The sequence below is a fragment of the Tribolium madens genome, unplaced genomic scaffold (genome assembly GCF_015345945.1).
Source record: "Tribolium madens isolate multiple individuals breed KSU strain unplaced genomic scaffold, Tmad_KSU_1.1 Scaffold_7;HRSCAF=85;Tcas5.2_LG10, whole genome shotgun sequence".
NCBI classification, from domain to species: Eukaryota; Metazoa; Arthropoda; class Insecta; order Coleoptera; family Tenebrionidae; genus Tribolium; species Tribolium madens.
The window spans coordinates 10,797,430-10,822,474 of NW_025401050.1; the positions used below are offsets into that span (position 1 = coordinate 10,797,430).

Genomic DNA, 25,045 nt, shown 5'->3' on the forward strand with positions numbered 1-25,045 from the left:
CCTTGCAATTCAATATTCAACAAGCTACATCAAGTACTTATTTAAAAAAATTACATTTGTTAACATATCAACTCAAAAACTGATAATATTTGGAGGTAAAACTGTGTCTTCTAACAAAAAAGTGAATCAATTCTAAAAAATCTATCAAATGTACTGTTTGATATATCGAAATCACAAAAGATACAGTTTTTGATCTTCTCCTAACACAAAAAGGGTCAATTTCTGCTAAAACTTCAATCTTAAGAATGAGATATTAACTTTCAACGCAATTATACAGTTTTTTTTTTTAAACGATAAAAGTAAATAGGTAACGCAAACAAAGTACAAAAAGAGAAATTAAGTGTTTTTTTTTTATTTCTTAAAAAGACAAACTCTGTCGTTTTCAAGTGAAAAATAGGTTAACAAATGACGTAAGAAAAAACTGTTAAGACTTCAGTCTTATAAATCAGATATTAACTTTCAAGGCAATTTTACAATTTCTTTAAAAGAAAAAAGGTAAATAGGTGACGCAAACGGAGCATAATGAGATAAATTGAGCTAAAAACAAAGAACTTTGAAGGATTTTTTTGGTTATAAAATTACTATCAGTCAGTTTTTTATGTATTAAACTCAGAAAAAACCCTTTTCTTATCGATCTAGCTTAAAATCTTTAAAATTTACAATTCTTTCAAATGAAAAAAGGTAAATAGGTGACGCAAAAAAAGTATAATGAGAGAAATTGAGCTAAAAACAATAAAATTTGAAGAAAATTATTTTTGGTCTAATATTTAGTAAAAAAATTACTATCAAAGTCAGTTTTTCATATATCAAACCCACAAAACTTTTGCTTTTTTGACCTATTCTTGATCTCTATTTCTTAGAAAGTCAACTTTTAAGAAAAAAAGTGAAAATAAGTAAATAAAGAACGTAAAAACAGTAATAGTAAACGAGTTTATAAATGTATGCTAAGTAGAGAAAAATTCATATCAAAAGCATTCAAAACCCAGAGGTGAAAATAATAATTTTGGCGGCTTTTCCACTTGCAACCGCTAAAGAAAGTTTCATGGAGCCAGTTTGGGGTCGTTCCAAATCCTCAAAGTTGAAAAAAAGAAAAATAATTCAATTAATTGATTGGAGGGTTATCCAATGGCGCTTATTAAATTTACAATTCATCGAATTATGGCAATAAAAACTCGCTTCCCAAATGAGTTTTTAAAAAATACTTAATGAGTTGTATCTGTGCTTCTTTAGGGAATAAAAACCGGCCACATTAAAACATTCCACCATTCAGTTATGCTAATAAGTCCATAAAAAGGGAATTATAAACACTGTAAAAATATTCACCGTCTATTCACTCGCTAATTTGCATATGATTTTCTTTTAAAAAATTCTAAAATAAAGACAGGCCTAGGTTAGTCAGTCGTGCATTGCTCCTGATTTACATAATGACGGTCTTATGACAAACTTTGTTTTTAACTATGTTTTAAAATTCGCCGCCTCCGGAGGGGGCGGCGAAAAATTAATTCCTCTTAAGGAGCTTTCCATAAAACGAATTAAAAAGGTGTAAAACTTGATAAAGAAATAAAACTCTTTCTCCCCTGATTAAGAAAAAAAGGTAGAGTCAAGAGTGCTACAGATGGAAATAATGGAACGTCTTAATGATACCTTTTCCGCCCTCGTTTCGAAAACTTTCGAATATAAATATACATGACTGCCTATAATAGCAAGATTGCGCAAATTACCAACACTTCCTTCCTTCTTCCACTCTCGACGATTTTTAAACTTTACACCTTTATTTAACGCCCTAGGGGACGTGTTTATTCTCCTTAAGGTGCTTATTAAATTTCACTGCTTAATAATCGCATTACAGCTTTGTTTTAATACCAAGGCTGAAAAATTATTCATTAACAGATGACAAAACTTTGAATTATCTCATCCAATTTGAGACAATATATTTAGTACATGTGTGCCACCTCCGCGACACATATGATGGTTTTTATACACCTGCAACGGGTGTTGGATACATCATGACGTCACTGAAAAAGCGCCGGGATATTTCCGTTACTTTGGTGATTAAATATGGATGATGGCTTTTTCAGAACACACGGATGAAATTCCAGTTTAATTACGCGTTTCAGCCACAAAAACGGACGTTTCAGGCCGAAAACAGGTGGAATTCTACGGCAAGGCTTGCTATTTCAGGTTTGGGAAGGAAGTTTTCTTGAATTTTTGCAAAGTTAGAAGTAAAAACACAAGAATGGGAGTTACTCTCGTTTGAGCTGACTTTGATATGTTGGTTTTGATATAAATTTTTTTCTACTGTTACCTTGTTTAGTCACAAATTTACCTTTTACATTGTGAAAATTAACTATTTTATCGATTTGATATATGAATAACTGACTTTGATAGTGATGTTATGTTTTATTTAGTAGATTTGCAGTTGTTTTTTTAATTTTTTAACTTTTTGTGCCATTATTTGTATGTCTTGTTTTTTCGAATATTAATAGGTACTGAAAGTTACAAAACAGCAAAGGTTTTTCGTGACACTATCAACAAAAAGGATTGCTTTGGAACTGAGTTTGATACGTGAATAAATTGTTTTGATTTTTTTTCTAGTATTATTTTTTTATCTTTTACCCTATAAAACCTCACTTAATTTGGATTTTAAGGACGAAGACAGTGGGTTTCATATGTGACCAACTAACTTTGATAGCAATTTTATTTTCGATTCATGTTTTTGTTGTAATTTCTTTTATTTTTATTATTTTTTCTTCCTAAAATTGCCTTGAAAGTTAATACCCGATTTACAAAAGAGATATTGACACTTTTTCTGTCATGAGACGACAAAAACAGTAACTTTTGTGAGTTTGATATTTGAAAAAGTGACTTTGATAGAGTTTTTACAATTGAGTTACCTTTCTGTTTGCTTAATTTTAGCAGACAAATGTTTTTCCTCCAAATGCTTTTTGTATACTTTTTTAAACTTCTATCTATTTTTTTTTACATTTGATAACATTTGTAAAGTTTCTTCTTTTTTCTATTGCTAAACCTTTAACAAATAAACTTTTTTCTTGTAAATAGTATTTGATTTTTAAGTTTTACAATATCACTTCTTTTTCGTAAGTGTTAATCCTAATGAAATAAATACAAAACATGACAACAATCAGTTTTTGTAGATTTGATATATGAAAAAATTACTTTGATAGTGATTTTATTTTCGATTTGTGTTTTTTTTTTTCTATTAGACTTAAAACCACATAATAGATTTCTTTTATTTTTAGTCTTTTTCCTTTTAAAATTGCCATGAAAGTTAATACTCGATTCATAAAATTAACACAAAATCACACTTTTTGTGTGATAAGAAAACCAAAAACGATAACTTTTGTGAGTTTGATAATTGAAAAAGTGACTTTGATAGAGTTTTTTCAGTTGATCCACTTTTCTATCTTCTCAATCTTAAAAGGCAAAAGTTTTACCTTTAAATATTAGCGATTTTTGAGTTGATATGTCAACAAATCTTTTAGTTATACTTTATTTTTATTTTCAGCTTAGAAGAAACAATAACAAAACATTAAGAAAACAAAAGTTTGATAAATATTCTTATTTTTATTACTAAAACAGATAAATTTTAACTTCTAAATATATACTTCTGAGCTTCGAAATGAATTTGATATGTTTATAAGTGATTTTGATATTATATTTTTCTCATAATTAACGTTTTTATTACTTTCTTTTTGCTGACAACCTTACAAACTGATTTTTAGAGTTGCTAAGTGTAAATGAAAACAAAAAAATACGGAAACAATCGGTTTTTGTGAGTTTGATATATGAAAAAGTGACTTTGATAGAGTTTTTACAATTGAGTTACATTTCTATTTGCTTAATTTTAGCAGACAAACGTTTTTCCAACAAATGCTTTTTGTATAATTTTTTAAACTTGTATCTATTTTTTTTTTAATTTGATAAAATTTGTAAAATCTCTTCTTTGTTTTGCAATATCATTTCCTTTTTGTTGCTACATGTTAATCCTGATGAAATAAGAACAAAACATCACGACAACAATCGGTTTTTGTGGATTTGATTTTTGAAAAAATGACTTTGATAGTGACTTTATTTTTGCTTTATTTTTTTTTCTACTCGACTTGAAACCAAATTTTTTTTTAATGTATTTCTTTTATTTTTATCTCTTTTTCTTGTAAAATTGCCATAGAAGTTAATTTCCGATTCTAAATATGACGTTTTAACAAAAACTCACGCTTTTGGTGTCATGAGAAGACCAAAAACAGCAACTTTTATGAGTTTGATATATGAAAAAATGACTTTGATATACTTTTTTTAGTGGATTTACCATTCTATTTTCTCAACCCTAGACAATAAACGTTTTTGCTCCAGACATTGGCGATTTTTGAGTTAATATGTTAAAAAATATTTATATTATTTTTATTTTCAGTTTTGAAGAAACAATGACAAAACATTGCGAAAACATCAGTTGGATAAATATTCTCATATTTATTGCTAAAACATAAATTTTTTGTTTTCTAAATATCGACTTATGAGTTTTGAACTGATTTTGATATGTTGATAAGTCGTTTTGATATAATATTTTTCTAATTAACCTTTTGTTTGAAAACCTTACAAACTGTATTTTAGTGTTGCTAAGTGTAAATCTTCATAAAATGAAGAGAAAAAATCACAGAAACAATCGGTTTTTGTGGGTTTGATATATCAAAAAGTGACTTTGATAGAGTTTTTACACTTGATTCACCTTTCTACTACTTATTCCTTGCTTTTTAATACTTTTGATAAACATTTTGTTGTGAAATTTGATTTTTAAGCAAAAAAAGTTTTTAAAAGTTTGATGTTGGTTTAATTTTTGTTTCGTTTTATTGATTTTGTGTTTTTTCCAGGTACATATTCTTGCCTACCCCTCGCCCGTCAATCCATCATCTCTCAAGCCACGGTAAATCATACGTCTTATTCCGATTCCTCGTTTAATTTAATGCAGTGTATAGTAAAGTGAGTACATTTGAGTGCTCGTGACAAGTCCAATGTATCACACAGGGCGGCAACGCCACTCAATACAACAAACAGCCGGCGACAGACCTGCAAACCGTTTTAAAAGTTGACTTAATGAACGACTCTCTAAATGAAGATAAATGATTGCGAAATTGGATTAAGTCTAAACAACAATAAACACTTTGAAGACTTCTATTGATTATTTTTCGGCTTGTTTATTGTCGCACCTGCTTCTAATGGTGATGACTGTTTGATCCTTGCAAAAACTCCCATTAAATCCGGCGAGTGTGTTGCCCACAAGTGCAATTAAGCCATCTCGAGCGGAAAAGTCGAACTCGAAGCCACCTATAACCGTCTTTCCTTCCACCCGTTAGTGTTTTAATTAAAATGACGCTCTTAATATTTTTCAATTTCGTTCCGAAATTAAACGGCAACTTTTCTCGGGGAAAAAATGTTGAGAGCGCATTCGCGTTTTACGATCCTCCTTTCCTTTCCTTCCATTAATTGAAAACATTGTTTCTCTTGCGGTCTCGTTCGACTGCAATTAGCAAGCCCCTTCTGGGAAGGAGGAACACCATCAACTTCTTTAATCTGGCCTTATTATCATTCTCTGTCCATATCAATCAGAAGTGCGCCCGACTTTTTCCTCATCAGTATTCCGACTCTTAACGATGCCAATGTTTGGCTTTGACATAACCAGTTAGTTCGTATTAATAACTTTACGAATAGAAAAATGACACTCTGGAAATTGGTGCGGTTGTATGAGGAAAAAACGGACAAGGTAGCCGACTGGAGGAGACAGAAACAAAATTGGAGTTTTACGCTAGACGGGACTGTAAGGAAATGAACGACAAATTAATGAATAGTGGGACAAAAAGCGACCAAAGGGAGACAGAAAATGAACAGCGAACGCGCGAGTGCCATACAAAGACTACTTTCCGAGATAATCCCACATGAGGGGATAGAATAGGGCCGCAAAGAGAGACTTGCGTGACTGCAATTTTACTTTTACGCAAAATTGTACAACTATTACTTTATTTTTTTTGTGTTGACTTAAAAAAACACAAAATTAGAAAAAAAGGACTAGGTGGCCGAGTGGAAAAGACAAAAACAAAATTGGAGTTTTACCCAAAACGGGACTGTAAGGAAATGAACGACGAATTAATGAAAAGTGGACCAAAAAAGACCAAAAAGGGACAGAAAATGAACCGCGAACGCGCGAGTGCCATACAAAGACTATTTTCCGAGATAATCCTACATGAGGGAATAGAATAGGGCCGCAAAGAGAGACTTGTGTGACTCTAACTTTACTTTTACGTGAAAATTTTACAACTATCACTTCATATTGTGTCTTTTGGCTTAAAATAAAACAAAATTAATATAAAAACAGACAAGGTTGGAAAACTGGAGTTTTACTGAAGAAGAGACTGTAAGGAAATGAACGAGGAATTAATGAATAGTGGGACAAAAAGCGACCAAAGAGAGACAGAAAATGAATAGCGAACGCGCGAATGCCATACAAAGATTACTTTCTGAAATACTCCCATATGAGGGCATAGAAGAGGGCCGCAATGAGAGACTTGCGTGACTCCAATTTTACTTTTACGCAAAAATTTCACAACTATCACTTAATGTTGTCTCTTTTGGCTTAAAATAAAACAAAATTAAGACAAAAACAGACAAGGTTGGAAAATTGGAGTTTTACTGAAGAAGAGGCAGTAAGAAAATGAACGAGGAATTAATGAATTGTGGGAAAAAAGCGACCAAAGAGAAACAGAAAATGAATAGCGAACGCGCGAATGCCATACAAAGGCTGCTTTCCGAGATAATCCCATATGAGGGCATAGAAGAGGGCCGCAATGAGAGACTTGCGTGACCATAATTTTATTTTTATGCAAAAATTTTACAACTATCACTTTATATTGTCTCTTTTGACTTAAAATAAAACAAAATTAAGACAAAAATAGACAACTTTGGAAAATTGGAGTTTTACTGAAGAAGAGACTGTAAGGAAATGAACGAGGAAATAGTGAATTGTGGGACAAAAAGCGACCAAAGAGAGACAGAAAATGAACCGCGAACGCGCGAATGCCATACAAAGGCTACTTTCTGAAATAATCCCACATGAGGGGATAGAAAAGGGCGGGAAAGAGAGACTTGCGTGACCCCAATTTTATTTTGATCCAAAAATTTTACAACTATCACTTCATATTGTCTCTTTTGACTTATTTTTTACTTATTTATTATAATAAAACAAAATTATTCAATTCTAGGCTCACATTCTATAAATTTATTTTTTTTATCAAATTTTCTAAATACTGAAGAGCTGGATCAAAAAAAATAATTAGACTTCTAAATTGTCAGAATTCAATCAAATGTGAATCGAATATGTGGGTTAAGGCCTTTTTTACGATTCAGCTCTCATATTTTACTTTCTATATAAATTTTGTTTGTTACGGTCTATTTTTACAAAATGAAGAATTTTTTTCAAAACTAAAAACGATTTTGCTCCAACTTAGCCCAAAGTAGGGCCATGTCAACGAAATTTATGTCAGATATGTATATTAGCACCTTTTTTAAAAATACAAACTCAAATTTTGAATCTGGACTTTGATTTCTGAGTTATGTCTTATTTTTCACTATTTTTAAGTCAAATTTTTACTTTAGCGACGATTTGGTTGTAGTTTATGCAAATTTTAACCAATAAGAATAAAATTTGCAACAAGAATAGATTTTGAGTTCCTCTTTACGCTCTAATACTCAATTTTTTTGTGCATATAAAAAAATACACATTACACTAGAATAATTGATATTTCAGTGTAATTTTTTGACGATAATCGCTCAAAATTGTGTAACTTGGTTAATTTCTTTACAAATGACGTTCTAAATAGGTGAATTTGTGTCGAAACCTCCCCGATGACAAACGATCGCGAAATAAATTAAGTGTGTACAAGGCAAACAAGCATATCTCCAGTCGAAGCCATCAAAATCTCATATTTGACAAACGACATCTCCTTAACCTGCACTCATATTTCATGCATACGCCTCGCACATGTGTTATCAGTGATAGGTCGTCCCATATGGTCTCTTGATTTGGTTTTTCTCCGGTTCGTAGTCCCACGGGACCGCCATATACCTTCCCTTACCTATTCATAGAATCAGCGATGCGATCTTGTAGCAAAAAAAGTAGCGAGTGAGAGAGAGATTTAAGCAGCGTGGAGAATTATCCCACCGTTCTCTATTATATAAAGTAGCATCGCATTGGCTGCATTCCAACAGGCTGCACTCGCATCAAGCCAGCCATGGCCGTCAAGAAATTTGTTTGCGACGAACGTTTTATGTCTTGTAGGGATTTTTCGACGTAAATGCGCCATAAACTCGATCCGAATTATGTTATGATGCGACGGAGTTTCATTATTCCAATACAAGCTGAGCCAAAAATTATAATTGAAACGAATAAATCGACAAAATTTCAAATAGATGCAACACAATCAAGAGTTGATAATTTAGAAACCAGGACGTGGTGGTATCAAGACCCCCACCTCCCGAATCGGGAACGCCGGCTATTCAACTGGGGGAAAACACCATGTAGGTAAAGAAGAGGTCCGAAAGGTGACCTCAGTTTTACTTTAGGCAAAAATTTTACAAATATCACTTCATATTGTCTTTTTTGGCTTAAAATAAAACACAATTAAGATAAAAACAGACAAGATTAGAAAATTGGAGTTTTACTGAAGAAGAGACTGTAAAGAAATTAACAAGGAATTAATGAATTGTGGGACAAAAAGCGACCAAAGAGAGACAGAAAATGAACAGCAAACGCGCGAGTGCTATACAAAGACTACTTTCCGAGATAATCCCACATGAGGGGATAGAATAGGGCCACAAAGAGAGATTTGCGTCACCCCAATTTTACTTTTACGCAAAAATTTTACAACTATCATTTCATGTTGTCTCTTTTGGCTTAGAATAAAACAAAATTAAGGCAAAAACAGACAAGGTTGCAAAATTGAAGTTTTACTGAAGAAGTGGCTGTAAGGAAATGAACGAGGAATTAATGAATTGTGGGAAAAAAGCGACCAAAGAGAGACAGAAAATGAACGGCAAACGCGCGAGTGCTATACAAAGACTACTTTCCGAGATAATCCCACATGAAGGGATAGAAGAGGGCCGCAAAGAGAGACTTGTGTGACTCCAATTTTACTTTTATGCAAAAATTTCACAACTATCACTTCACATTGTTTCTTTTGGCTTAAAATAAAACAAAATTAAGACAAAAACAGACAAGGTTGGAAAATTGGAGTTTTTCTGAAGAAGAGGCTGTAAGGAAATGAACGAGGAATTAATGAATTGTGGGAACAAAAGCGACCAAAGAGAGACAGAAAATGAACAACAAACGCGCGAATGCCATAAAAAGGCTACTTTCCGAAATAATTCCACATGAGGGGATAGAATAGAGCCGCAAAGAGAGACTTGTGTGACTCCAATTTTACTTTTATGTAAAAATTTAACAAATATCACTTTATATTGTCTCTTTTGGCTTAAAATAAAACAAAATTATGCAATTCTAGGCTCAAATTTTATAAATTTAATATTTTTTATCAATATTTCTAAATACTGAAGAGCTGTATCCAAAAAAATTTATAGTAGACTTATAAATTGTCAGAATTCAATCAAATTTAAATAGAATATGTAGGTTAAGATTTTTTTTACGATTCAGCTTTCATATGTTACTTTCTATTTAAATTCTGTTTGCTACGGTCTATTTTTACAAAATTGAGAATTTTTTTCAAAGCTAAAAACGATTTTGTTCCAGTTTAGCCCAAAGTAGGCCAATTTCTACGAAATTTATGTTAGTTATGTATAATAGCACTTTTTTTAAAAATACAGACTCAAATTTTGAATCTGAACTTTGATTTTTGAGTTATGCTTTATTTTTCACTATTTTTTAAGTCAAATTTTCACTTTAGTGACGATTTGGTTGTAGTTTATGCAAATTTTAACCAATAAGAATAAAATTTACAGCAAGCATAGATTTTGAGTTTTTTTGTGCAAATAAAAAAAATACATATTTCACTACAATAATTGATCTGAATTATGACAAAATTTCAAATAGATGCAACACAGTCAAGAGTTGATAATTTAGAAACCATGACTTGGTGGTATCAAGACCCCCACCCCCCGAACCGGGAACGCCGGTTATTCAAGTGGGGGAAAACACCATGTAGGTAAAGAAGAGGTCCGAAAGGTGCGTCTTGCGTGACCCGCCCTCCGCCGAATCGGCGCCTGGGCCCATATGGAAGCAATCTCGGGCCCCTCGTCGACGATATTATTAAAACATAAATTAAATAGAAGCGCTCGCTCCTAAATTAATTAACAACTTTCTATATTTCTTACGTAACAGCTAATTAAACAATAATACGTAAGATTCGCTGGATATTTACTTATGAAGTGAGCGGGTTATAAGCTTCGTCCGCTTCCCAACTTCATTTCCGCGCTCCACCCTCGGAAAGAAGCAACTTTCGAGTAACATCTTTTATGCCACAAGGTAATTTTACAAGTAATTACACGACGTCGTTATGCCTCTTCTGGATATTCCGAAAGTTGGCCACCTGGAACTGATAAAACACTCGTCGCGCTATGAATTATACGTGGAAACATAAAAGCAGCGCATTCTTCAGACTTGAAGGAATTTTGAGAGGCGATGTGGCGTAGCGAAGACGCGACTCTTAACTATCTTTAATGATCGCTCAATGCCGACACCGATATGCTTATTCCTACCTAACTTCAAACGGTACAACGAACGACATACTCAATTGACAACCAATAACGTGACGCAGATAAGTTACAATGTTACCAAAGTGGCTACTTTTAGATACACATGAAAGACAACGGCGAAAATAACCGGTTACGAGATTATTTACCTAATGCCAGAGCCAGTTTGCGATTTTTAGGACATTTTTTGCTTGTTTCTGACTCATATAAAGACGTGTTACGAATGGCTTTGAAACGGAGCGAATCGACGGTAAACCCAACTACTGCCACATAAATTTTAATTAATTTTCCGTGGCGAAAAAACAAGGCAAATTTAAATTTCATAACATTGACAAAAACACTAAATCTGTGAAAAAATTTAATCAAATTGGGCCATATTTGGATGATGGGTGTGCAAAATTTGAGTATTGTGTCCCAAAAAGGGTCTCAAAATCTATACTTGGTATAAATTTTGCCTAAACTAGAGCCAAGTTGTCGTTAAAACGAAAATTTGAGATAAAAATACTGAAAACAAGACATAACTTAAAAAGCGAAGACCAGATACAAAATTTGGGTTCAGATGCTTAAAAAGGGCATTATAATATCCCTATTGTGTAAATTACATTAAAAGATTTAATTTACTAAATAGCTTGTGTAAAAATTAATCAACTTGATTGAAATTTGCTATTTTTAGGGTTTAAATTCATATTTCATTTCCAAGTTTTGTTTTTTTAGTTACAGCCTTTTACACATTTGACCATTCTGAGGCTAATATACTTTGTAGTTTTATGAAATTTACATTATTTACGTATTTTAAGGTCTTATTTCATAATCCAGACTCAGATTTTACTTTTGAGTTGTTATTTTTTTATTAAAGACAAAAAATCAAAGTTATAAAGAAAGAAAACCTTCCAATTGTGGAAATATAGTCTGTAGCTTCATGAATTTTACGATGTTTGTGTATTTTAAGTAGATCTTTCATAATTCGAACCCAGATTTTACTTTTGAGTTGTTATTTTTTTTTAAAGCCAAAGTAGTGGAAATTTGACCACTTTGAGCCTAATATATTTTATAGCTTCATGAAATTTATGATATTTACGTATTTTGATCACATCTTTGTTAATCCAAGCCCAGATTTTACCTATGAGTTGTAATTTTTTCATTAAAGCCGAAAAATCAAAGTTAGAGAGACAAAACCTTCCAGTAGTGGAAATTTGATCACTCTGGGGCTAATATAGTCTGTAGCTTTATGAAAGTTGCAACATTTATGTATTTTGAGTAGTTTTTTCATAATCCGGGCCCAGATTTTATTTTGAGTTCTTATTTCTTCACTAAAGCCAAAAAATCAAAGATAGAGAGACAAAACCTTCCAGTACTAGAAATTTGACCACTCTTAAGCTAATATAGTCTGTAGTTTTATGAAATTAACTATATTTATGTATTTTGAGTAGATCTTTCTTAATTCAGGCCAAGATTTTATTTTTGAGTTGTAATTTTTTCATTAAAGTCAAAAAATCAAAATTAGAGAAACAAAACTTTCAAGTAGTGGAAATTTGACCACTCTGAGGCTAATATAGTCTCTAGCTTTATGAAATTAACTATATTTATGTATTTTGAGTAGATCTTTCCTAATTCAGGCCAAGATTTTATTTTTGACTTGTAATTTTTTCATTAAAGCCAAAAAAATCAAAATTAGAGAGACAAAATCTTCCAGTAGTGGAAATTTAACCACTCTGAGGCTAATATTGTCTGTGGCTTTATGAAATTGACGACATTTACATATTTTGGAACATCTTTCATAATCCTGGCCCAGATTAAGCAGCTTAATGAACTTTGTTTCATTTATGTATTTTTAATAGATTTTTGAGTTTTTGTCTCCCAATCGATGATATAGCGTGATCTATTGTCCCAATTTGGTAATTAGTGCGTCGGTGAGTTAAATTATCGGTTGTATGTTCGGCTTTCGAGTCTAAACACATGTAATGTAACGCGAAACCTCGTCTAATGCCTGAACGGAGGAGCGATGTCGCTGTCGGAACACGGGTCCTGACATTAATTACCTATATCCGTGTAACAGAGCGATCGAACACAACCTGTCAATTAGACAGCATTAGTCTGCTCCTTCGGATCTTCCGGACTAGTGTTAGGGCAGAGCACTCGGACTCTCTCCTCTCTGATGCTAGAGCTCAAAAGCAAACTCTCTTGATTTGTTCAGCGATTCAGTCGAGAGCACTAATTGATGGCCGGTCTGACTTCTGAACGCGACAGCGTCTAATAGAAATGTCAACAAGGAGTAGCGATTTCGTTACTTGTACGAACGATGCGAACAGATTAACGACGATATGTAAAAACAAAGGGGATTGATGCGATGTTCTGTTTGGTTTATTACGGCAGGCGGACAAACCGCACGGTGTTAACGGGATTTGAATATATGCTAACTGATAGCAATAAATAACAAATAAAAAAACTTCGAAAATTGAAATCTTCAACATAGATTTGAAAAAATATAATCGAAATCTATCAATCCACCCAAATGAAAAGTTCTACGAATTGTATTAACGCCAAAAATAACGAATTTCCACGACTGACAGGTTTTGTCTCTTTAACTTTGATTTTTCGGCTTTAATGAAAAAATTACAAGTCAAAAATAAAATATTGGTCCGGATTGTGAAAGATCTACTCAAAACACATACATATCGTTAATCTTATAAAGTTGCAGACTGTATTAGACCCAGAGTGGTCAAATTTCCATTACTAGAAAGTTTTGCCTCGCTAACTTTGGTTTTTCGGCTTTAATAAAAAAATCACAACTCAATGATAAATTCTGGGCCCAGATTATGGAAAAGGAGCTCAAAATACATAAATACCGTAAATTGCAGTAAGCTACAGACTATATTAGCCTCACAAAGGTCAAATTACCATTATTGGAAAGTTTTGTCTCTATAACTTTGATTTTTTGGCTGTAATAAAAAACTAACAACTTAAAAATCAAATCTGGACCCGGATTATGAAAAAACTACTCAAAATACATAAATACTGCAAATTTCATAAAGCTACAAACTATATTAATCTCAGAGTGGTCAAATTTCCACTACTGGAAGGTTTTGTCTCTTTAACTTTGATTTTTTGACTTTAATGAAAAAATTACAAGTCAAAAATAAAATCTGGGTCCGGATTATAAAAAAACTACTCAAAATACATAAATATTGCAAATTTCATAAATCTACAGACTATATTAGCTCCAAAGTGGTCGAATTTCCAGTACTGAAAGGTTTTGTCTGTCTAATTTTTATTTTTTGGTTTTAATAAAAAAATAACAACTCAAAAATCAAATCTTGACCCGGATTATGAAAGATCTACACAAAATACATAAATATTCTTAATTTCATAAAGCTACAGATGATATTAGCCTCAGAATGGTCAAATTTCCACTACTGGAAGGTTTTGTCTCTATAACTTTGATTTTTTGGTTTTAATAAAAAAATAACAACTCAAAAATCAAATCTGGGCTCAGATTATGAAAAAACTACTCAAAATACATAAATACCGCAAATTTCATAAAGCTACAGACTATGATAGCCCCAGAGTGCTCAAATTTCCACTACTGGAAGATTTTGACTCTCTTTAATTTTGATATTTTAGCTTTAATGAAAAAATTACAACTCAAAAATAAAATCTTGGCTCGGTTTAAGTAAAATACACTCAAAATACGTAAATGTTGTAAATTTAATAAAACTACAGACTATATTAGCGTCAAAGTGGTCAAATTTCCACTACTGGAAGGTTTTGTCTCTCAATCTTTAATTTTTTGGCTCTAATGAAAAAATTACAACTCAAAAATAAAATCTGTGCCCAGATTATGTAAAATATACTTAAAATACGTAAATGTTGTACATTTTATAAAGCTACAGACTATATTAGCCTCAGAGTGGTCAAATTTCCACTACCTGAAGCTTTTTTTTTGTCTCTCTAATTTTGATTTTTCGGCTTTCATAAAAACATTACAATACAAAAATAAAATCTTGGCCCGGATAATAAAAGATCTCCTTAAAATATATAAATATGGTTAATTTCATAAAGGTATAGACTATATTAGCCTCAGACTGGTCGAATTTCCACTACTTGAAAGTTTTGTCTTTCTGATTTTGATTTTTTGACTTTAATAGAAAAATAACAATTCAAAAACACAATTTGGGCCCAGATTATGCAAAATATACTCAAAATATGTAAATATCAAATTTCATGAGGCTACAAACAATATATTAGCCTCAAGATGTGCAAATTTTCGTTTCCACAAAACTCGATGCTAATAATTTTATGCAAATGGCTGAAATAAAAAAAAATTTGAAATCAAAGCTGAGTCTAGTCCCTGTAAATACTTGTCAAATTTCATATTTAGTGTAAATTTCAATCAAGTTGATTAATTTTTACACAAGTTACATCCAAATCGTCACTATATTCAAAATTGTCAAATGTTTCTCAGAACGGTTTTTGGTTATTTTAGACTTTAATCTTATTTCTAACTTTAAAAAAAAGACATTTTTTTTTTTAATACAAGATGAAATGTCCCACATATATAGTTTTTGAACTGAAAATCCCTGTTTTAGATTAATTTTTGTCAATTTCATTTTGGAAAAAGCAATTTTTGCGTAATTTCGGTGCAACATGATCAACTTTTGGAACTTTCCCCTATTTATAATATTCCTAAAATACAGCTCGCGGTCACCTTTCGGCACTTGAATTTGTTTCTCTCCAAGCGATTTGTTTTGATTTATCGTTCCTGTGTCAGAAAATGTGTTTTCCCCCCCTCTCAGTCGACTTATTTAAGCAGATAATAATGTATTTATGGTCCACGCGCTCGTGGAAACAAACGTTTGTTTTTGTCCGTCGTCAGCACCGGCAGTTTCGTCGCTTATTAATTCGGGTGCTGCGCCCCCCACCCCACCCCCTCCACTTTCCGCTTCAGCAAGACGCCTTTTCTTCTTAATTTAATAATATTTAGCAGTCGCGTCGTGTATTTAGTAAAACACCGACATTTCTCAAAGAGATTCATTTTCTTCTTCAACTTTCTTCTCTCTTTCAAAACAATATTCCCTCGTAGTTTGGGAGAGAGTTCAGTTCGGTCGAACACAACGAATAAATAAGTTTGAGACGTGCGCCACAACTCAATGCAGATTTATCTCCAAGAGTGGCTCGCTTGCTTTCCACTAAACTTATACACAGCAGCCGACATTTAGGCTTGTCTTTTATTATATTTCATATCTCGGCGGCGAGGAACAAGAGCAAAAAACAAACGGACGAATTTGCTCAATTCGGAGCTTATTAACGGCCACTTCAACGACCATAAATTTTGCACACTGCAAACTTGGAAACACGATCATAAAACAACAAGAAAGCATTTAAATACTCAAAGAATATGTAATTCTTTAAAAATAAACATGAGGCGGAGCTTAACTGAAACACTAATAATCACAAGTCATGAAAAAAAACTTAATTTCTCGCATGCTTTATTCAGATTGTCTTGATTTATAATAAAACATACGATTTTGTTGTTTTTTCTTACTTTACTTGACTGTTAAGGGGCGGAGCTAAGTCTTGTTTTTTGCTCCTCCCTTTGTCGCACGCTCAAAACTATTAAATCGACATGTAATTCCCTAAAAATAATCAATGGGTGGAGCTTATCTCAATTAGGGCGGAGCAATTATAACTGGCTATTTTCTTTTTCGAAAAATTAAAACAGTAATTTTATGCAAATTGTGTTGATTTGTCAGAGAACATGCTATTTTGTTTTTTTTTTTCTTATTCTACTTGATATTTATAGAATAAGGGCGCTCAAAATTACTAAATCAACATGTAATTTCTTAGAAATAGTGATTGGGCGGAGCTAATCTTATTTAGGGAGGATCAATTGTAATTGGGGAGTTTATTTTTAAGAATTTATGTTTCATTCAAATTGTGTTAAATTGTAATAAAACATACGATTTTGTCGTTTTTTGTTATTCTACTTGACATTTCCACGAATAAGGGGCGGAGCTAATTTATTAAAATTTTGTTTTTTACTCCTTCTTTTCTTGCAGTTTCCAGTACGCTCAAAATTATTAAATAAAATATATAAAAATAATTTTGGGTGGAGCTTATCTCTTTTAGGGCGGAGAAATTGTAGTTGGCTACTTAATTTTTTTTTAATATTTACGCTAATAATAAAAAGTCACGTCAAAGAACAAAACTTTCCTCATGTTTTATATAAATTGTGTTGATTTGTAACAAAACATGCTATTTTGTTTTTTTTGTTATTCTACGTGATAGTTGTAGAATAGGGGCGGAGCTAATTTATTAAAATCTTGTTTTTTGCTCCTCCCTTTGTCGCACCTAACCCGTCCTCTCAATATTATTAAATCAACATGTAATTCCTAAAAATAATGATGGGGAGGAGCTTATCTCAAACAGGGCGAAGCATTTGAAATTGGCTATTTTATTTTTAGAAAAATTACAACACTTATGAAAAGTCACGTCAAAGAATTTCATTTCTCTCATATTTTATGTAAATTGTCTTGATTTGTAATAAAACAAACGATTTTGTTGTTTTTTGTTATTCTTCTTGACAGATGTGGAATAAGGGGCGGAGCTAAATTATTAAAATTTGTATTTTGTTTCTCACTTCCTAGCAGTTAACCCATACGCTCAAAATTATTAAAATAAGTTAATCTGTAATAATGTTTGGGTGGAGCTTATCTCATTTAGGGCGGAGCAATTCTAGTTGGCTATTTGATATTTTTTTTTGATAATAGTGGAAAAACACGTCAAAGAACGAAATTTTTCTCATGTTTTATTGTCTTCATTTGTGATAAAACATACGATTTTGTTGTTTTTTGTTATTTTACTTGACAGTTGTGGAATAAGGGGCGGGGCTAATTTATTAAAAACTTTTTTTTGCTCCCTCCCTTGTGCTCTTGTTTGTCCTGTTAAAATTGTACCTGGCTACTTGATTTTTAGGACAATTAAGACACTAATAATAGTAATGAGATTTTTTTTTATGTTTCAATCAAATTGTTAATTTGCAAAAAAACATAGAGACTTTGTCATTTATTTTGGTCTATTACCTCCTTAAATATTTGACAGTCTTTTTTTAACACCCTGTATATTTTAAAATAAAATTACACAGAGATTTTGAGGGTCTAAAAGTTTAATTTAAAGCTCCGGTCATCAAACTAATAAGTTTTAAACAAAGTTTAGGCTAATTTTAGCGTTTCGGACTTTTCAGTAATAAATGTATATAAAAAATTGTGGAATTGGTTTGAACTTGAGGGCGGAGCAAGTTTCCCTCAAAAAATCCCTTCATGTCCATTTAATGAATATCTCCGTCGATCCATTACCGATGATCGTTTGTCGTCGTCGTCGTCGGCGTCCCGACGCAAGGTACCGTGACGCTAGTCATCATATCGTAATGGCTTGACGGAGGGCAGAACAAAACATGGCAATCCGTCTTGCGGAAAGGCCGAATAGGTGCATCCACGGTACATTATGTGCGCACATCCTGAGTGAATCATGCGGACAATGGAACCATTTCCAGCCACCCCGCAAAGACGAAATGTGCCATGGAGGTACCTCCAACTGTGCTCCCCAAACACAAAAGGTAGAAAAAGGGACAAAAACTGGTTTATAGCCACGTTGCATGCACGTGGACCACCTAAACTCACTTCTCAGGATCGAATTTCACCCAGGGGGGTTCAAACCCCCCCCCGAAATGCTGAACACTTTGTTATATAGTGTTATAAGTGTTAAAAATTTAATGAGTTAATTTTAAATTTTTGTGAATTAAAAAAAAGGTACGTTTTTTAAAGGGATTTTCCTAATATTTCAGAGTAGATAAAATTACAAAATTTGGTACCTTTATATGTACACCCAAACAAATGACAAATAACAATTTTTTTAATCAGGGGCGTCCTAAACGGTAAAACAAATTTAATTTTTACTTTTTATGGTCTGTAACATAAATTTTTAAACCGATTTTTACTAAAAATCCGTAAATTGTATCGGAAAAACACAAAAGACCTTTTTTTTTATGAAAAACTATGAAATTTTGTCCCTGAAAGTGGCAAGAAACCACAGGCAAAATAGTTAGAGTAAATTTTTACCCTTATCCCATCTAGTTTATGAAACACCTAATTAAAAATTTCAAATTTTGAAATTTTTTTTAAAATAATTTCGGAAATATTGAAAAAACCTATTAAAAGACGCAGCATTTTTCGATATATGTTCATGTTTTAAAAATGAATATTCATCTCCTGTTTAAATTTGTAACAATAAAAAGTATTAAAAATTTATTTTATTTTTTGTTACTTTTGTGAGTTAATTTGTATTTTTTTGTTTAATTAGGATCTCTTATTTCAATTTAAAATAAAAACGTGTACTTAGAGATTTTTGCGTTTTAATCCATCTTCTTTCATTTCATTTTCATGGACCAACAAGAAATCCCCACCCGAAATAAAATCCTGGTTACGGCCCTGATTTCAGCCCAATTCCAAGAAAACCAATCGGCGAATCGCAACCTCCGCCCACCTGAGTCAGGTGCTTGGACACAGGTGCATCTCACCTGATTGGTCGAGTGGCATATCGCGTGCGCTGCACACACCTGGCGGATTGGTTTCGCGGATACTCCGCCCACCATCGATCCGACAGGTGAAATACGCGCTGATTGGACGATTCCTGAATTCGGGGCACACGTGTCTCACCAATTAAAAAATTTCATTATACAGGACTACAGGCGGCGTTTTGTAATATCGCTGATTATTTCCATATGAGGCCGGATTACAGGTCTTATTAAGGGCAGGGCGCGTTATATAAAAGCTTTGTGGTCGTTCGTTTCTGTATAATCAGAAATTAATATGAAATTCGCTCATGTATATGCAATTTGGGAGTCGACGGACAGGGGGCGATAGGTACGACCAAAAAACAACGTTTTTCATAAATTAATTCCGCCCCTTATCCTACAACTGACAAGTAGAATAAAATAAAACAACAAAATTGCATGTTACAAATCAACACAATTTAAATAAAACATGAGAAAAATTAAGTTCTTTTACGTGACTCATCACTATTATTGTTTTAATTTTTCTAAAAATAAAATAGCCAGTTACAATTGCTCCCCCCTAATTGAAATAAAAGTTTTGAGCGGACGAATTAGGCGCGACGAATCGAGGAGCAAAAAACAAAAAAAATTTTTCGGACTGTTTCGGACAACTTAATTTTAAAAAATGTATTAGCAACACTAAATTTTTTGCTAAAATTAGCTCGTTTTCTCGCAATTTTGTTAAAAACAAGCCAAAAACACCAAAAGTGGTGTTATTTTTGCAATTTTCGAGTGTTTAAGTAGGTTTTGTTTACTTCTTTTACAAATTTCGTTGAAACTCGCTGAAAAATTACTAAAGTATGTACATCGAAATTGATACTATTTTAATTTGTTTTGCATGATTTGAGGCGGAGACTCATTTATTTTGCAAAATTTTCTTAAAACGCCCTTAAAAAGCACAAAAATAAAACAAAATTAATAATGTTTTGTTTGTTTCACTTGATTTATCTCATTTTTCAGTAAGATTTAGTGAAAAAAATAAGCCGAAAAAACACAAAAAAATCTGGAATTTTTTTCTTTATTTTGCGCTCTTTTCAGACAGAAAATCAATTATTTTGACAAAGTTTTTCAAAAACTAGTCTAAAAACCACTAAACTGTTCATAAAAATTATTTATTTGTTTTCTTTTTCCAAAAAAGAACATTAAATTAATCAAAAATCACAGTTTTGCCTTTTTTTGGAGTGTTTTTAAAATATTTTTTGACTATACAAGTAGACGTAATTATTTCTCAAAATTTTCTTAGAAATAAACCAAAAATTCACCAAATTAGACCAAAAATGGTATTATTTTTGCCTCTTCTGCGTATTTAAACGTGAAAAATCACGAAATTTAGCTTTTTTAACACACTTTCAAGCAAATTCAAAAGAGAAAAAGGACTGTTACCATAAAAATCTATTGGCAACACTGACCTTCAATATCTCGGAAACCCCCATTATAGAAAAAATCTGTTAGGTGATTTGTGTGAAATTTGGCCTTTGAAAAGAAGTATGTATTTTCATTTTATTTCTATATTATAAATTTTTGAGATTTTTTTGTAATCTTATTTTTGAAAAATGTAAAAAAGGAAGCAAAAAAGTGAAATTAAAATTTTTTTTTCTTGATAGAAGGACCGACTTACTCAAATATTGAGTTGTAAGTGTATTCCCAGGGACCTTTAACTATGTAATTAGTTGATTAATTTAGTTAATTAATTGTACAAATTTTTGGAAAATAAGTATTAGAAATTATTTCGAAGTATTTGGAATTATTAAAATTATCTTTAGATTGTTTGGAATTACTGAATTTATTTTTGAATTATGTACTAGAATTATTAGATTTTTTTTGAAGTCACAGAAATTTTCATTCGCTTATGAACATCATGAGTGCGCAGCACAAATGGTGTTCGCAAGCGTAATGACCATGAATAAAAATATTCTACTATCTTTGACTACAAATTGTATTCAATTGTATTCAAAATCGAGGAGAATTGAATAGTCGGAAATATTTTTATTTGACAATTACGTTGAATTTTTTTGAATTATTTTAAAATTACGAAAATTAGGTTGGAATTACGGAAAATAAGTTGTAATAACACGAATTAATTTGGAATTATATGAATTAATCTGAAAATAAGGGAATTACTGTGGGTTATTAGATTTACTGAAATGGTGGAATTTTTTTGGAATTACTGGAATTTTGGTGGATTTTTTTTTGGAATTGTTTGTCCGCACTGAAAATTTGTCTCAGACTTAGAAAATATAAAAATATTTTGAAAGAAACGTAAAAAGGCGATTCAGAATTTTTGACTCAAAATTCGTATTTTTGCATCACTACCAAATCAATTATGAGTTAATGTGAAGTTTGAGTCAAGCTCGCCCACTAGATTTCTACTTTTCTCGTAAATTGGCCCCGCCTACTGTTCGGTAAATATCGCCTCTTTGAAAATTTGAAATTAAAATCGCATCCTTGAAATAATTGTCTCCTCCCACACGAAATCCGGACATTTCACTCGACTTTTCTTTCCCCACTCTTTTAAATCGCTCCATTAGGTGAAAATATTTTTTAATCCCTCGTCGTTTTAATTTAGTGTCTTAGTGTCACGGGCGCTCTTTTAAATTAAAACTTTGGCTTCATTCTTTCTCTTGATTTATTCTCTGTCGTTAATTATTATCGAGCGTAATTATCATCATCCACCTAAAGCTCGGCTATTTTTCCGTGGACACGTCTAACTGACGCGTCAAATGGTACAGAAAATTGTCTTTTCCGCTGCCATCGTGGAAATGCTATGCATTTTTTTTCCCTCCTCTCTCAATCTTTGCACATTCCCTATTCGGGCGAGCATTTGTTCACGGCCGGACATGGACAAATCGCAGTTATTTACAGTTGGCCATGATAAGAATACGGCTACCTTCTTTATTTATCTACTCCCTGTTCGCAACAGATTTTTTATTTCGGTGGCTTTGAGATTTACTCAAAGTTGTCTTCCCAACTTATTTTTTGTATAACCGACGCTTCAAATTCTACTTTCGGACTTTTCGGACATTTTCGGACTCTTGATATCTCGAAAACTAAACATTGTATCGAAAATCTGTTAGCAGATTCGGAATCTTGCTTGAATTTTACTTCAGAAAAGAATTGTTTCGATTTCTTCTTTATTTATCTATTTCCGGTTTCAATTGGTGCTAAATCTGGTCATAGTAGTGGTCGTTTGACCAAACAATTTCAAATTTTCCGATCACAGTAGAACGAATCTAGTATTCTAGTAAAATTTTGTCATTTTTGTTAAAAATAATTAGAGAGCTATACTGTGGGTGAGTTTGGTCCTCACATTTCATCTGATTTGGCCTCTATTGAGCTGGTTTGGGCTTTGATTTAAAGAATTGACAAGAAAAATGAATTCTTTTGGAAAAAATTACTTTTTTTGGATATTGTTTTGAATTTAAAGAATTTGTGTTGAGGATTTTCAATTGGTGCAAAATCTAGTCATAGTGGTGGTCGTATAGCAGAACGAATCCAGTATTTTTCGAAAAATTTCTTTATTTTTGTTAAAAATCGACAATAAAAAATAAGAAAGCTATATTGTGAATGAGTTTGGTCCTCACATTTTACCTGATTTGGCCCCTATTGAACCGATTTGGGCTTTGGATTAAAGAATTGACAAGAAAAATAGATTCTTTTGAAAAAAATAAGATTTTTAAGGGTATTGTATTGAATTTGAAGAATTTATGTTTAATAAGTTTCAATTGGTGCAAAATCTGGTCAGTAGTGGTGGTCGTATGACCAGACAACTCCAGATTTTCTGATCGTAGCAGAACGAATCTAGTATTTTTTGAAAGATTTCTTTATTTTTGTTAGAAATCGACAATAAAAAATAAGAAAGCGATAGTTTGGGTGAGTTTGGTCCTCACATTCCACCTGATTTGGCCCCTAGTGAGCTGGTTTGCACTTGAAGTTAAAAAATTGACAATAAAAATATATGTTTTTGGTGAAATTAACTTGTTTGTGGATATTATATTAAATTTAAAGTATTTGTAATATTTGTATTGAAAGTTTCAATTGGTGCTAAATCTGGTCATAGTGGTGGTCGTATGACCAGACAATTTCAAATTTTCCGATCACAGTAGAACGAATTTAGTATTCTAGTAAGATTTTGTCATTTTTGTTAAAAATTGCGGATAAAAAATTACTTTTTTTATGGAATTTAAAGAATTTGTGTTGAGGATTTTCAATTAGTGCTAAATGTGGTCATAGTGGTGGTCGTATGACCAGAAAACTCCAGATTTTCCGATCATAGCAGAACGAATCCAGGATTTTTCGAAAGATTTCGACAATAAAAAATAAGAAAGCGATAGTTTGGGTGAGTTTGGTCCTCACATTCCTCCTGATTTGGCCCCTAGTGAGCTGGTTTGCACTTCAGGTTTAAAAATTGACAAGAAAAATTTATGTTTTTGGTAAAATTAACTTGTCTGTGGATGTTGTATTGAATTTAAAGTATTTGTAATATTTGTATTGAAGAGTTTCAATTGGTGCTAAATCTGGTCATAGTGGTGGCCGTATGACCAGATAATTTCGCGAATAAAAAATTAGAAAGCTATACTGTGGGTGCGTCTGGTCCTCACATTCTACCTGAATTGGCTTCTAATGAGCTGATTTGGGTTTCGGGTTAAAAAATTGACAAAGAAAATAAATTCTTTTGAAAAAAAATTGTATTGAATTTGATGAATTTGTGTTGGGGAGTTTCAATTGGTGTTAAGTCTGGTCATAGTGGTGGTCGCATCACCAGACAACTCCAGATTTTCCAATCACAGCAGTATTTTTCGAAAAATTTCGTCCTCAATTCCACCTGATTTGGCTCCTAGTGACATTCCTTGGTTCGTGATTTGGCGTTTAAATTTGTTTTCGGCGTCTCCCTTCGAGTAAGGGTTAAAAAAGTCGTAAAGCTCGTTACATACAATAAAGCCGTTTTAATCTATGTTTTTTTGAATCGCATTTCAATTACAACATGATGGGTACTTTATCGTCGTAAGTAGTCATAAAGATTCAACTTCGAACTATACGAAAAACGCATAAACTCCGGTTCGTAACTTCTCCATGCAATAAATTTGACAACTAAATGTGTATTTTTACAATAACACTGTATTCAAGCGAAAATTTTATAAGGCAATTTGGAGTTATATAGCGAAATAATAAGTCAGGTTAGTGCATCATGAGTTATAGACTTGGTCCGATTTCACCTGTTTTATGTGAAAAATTATTATGTAGGACGTGTTAATCGCAATGGAATTAAGTTGTTCCCTTGTGTTTGTATTAAAGGCATCATCCCCTTCATAGCGAATACCCGGAGATTCTTTTTCATGTTCGAAAATTGATTAAAAGTTTGAGACGCTTCGGTGTATTTAAGAGCATAAATTCTATGCATACTTCGATATTGAATTAAAGTGTTGTAATCAAACTCCCGAAGATTTTCTTTCGCTAGCGGGCTGGGAAAGCGAAATTTATTTATGTGTTGTTCTTCTTCCCTCGAAATAAAACATAAAAATGCAATTGACACCACGTCTGCAGGTTTATATTATTTTTATTGCTCGGTTTGGAAATTGATTGCTGAGCGAAATTAAGACAGGGGTGATTTATCGCCGTTTTATGCCCAGTAAACAACCCATCATGGTACAACTGTTGGCTTAAATTGGC

The 25,045-nt window shown here is 32.3% G+C and overlaps 1 protein-coding gene across 5 annotated transcripts in view; it reads left to right on the plus strand.

Moving 5' to 3' along the window:
* LOC123009669 (zinc finger protein 1) overlaps positions 1-25,045 on the plus strand; it is a 299,559-nt gene that overhangs the window by 155,832 nt on the left and 118,682 nt on the right. Inside the window, exon 1 of one of the 5 annotated variants that reach the window (XM_044406130.1) lies at positions 4,902-4,939. The exons of the other annotated variants lie outside the window; for them this stretch is intronic. The gene's annotated coding sequence lies outside the window, so the exon portion shown is untranslated. Of the gene's footprint in view, positions 1-4,901; positions 4,940-25,045 lie in introns of those variants that run through there. 5 annotated transcript variants of the gene reach the window in all.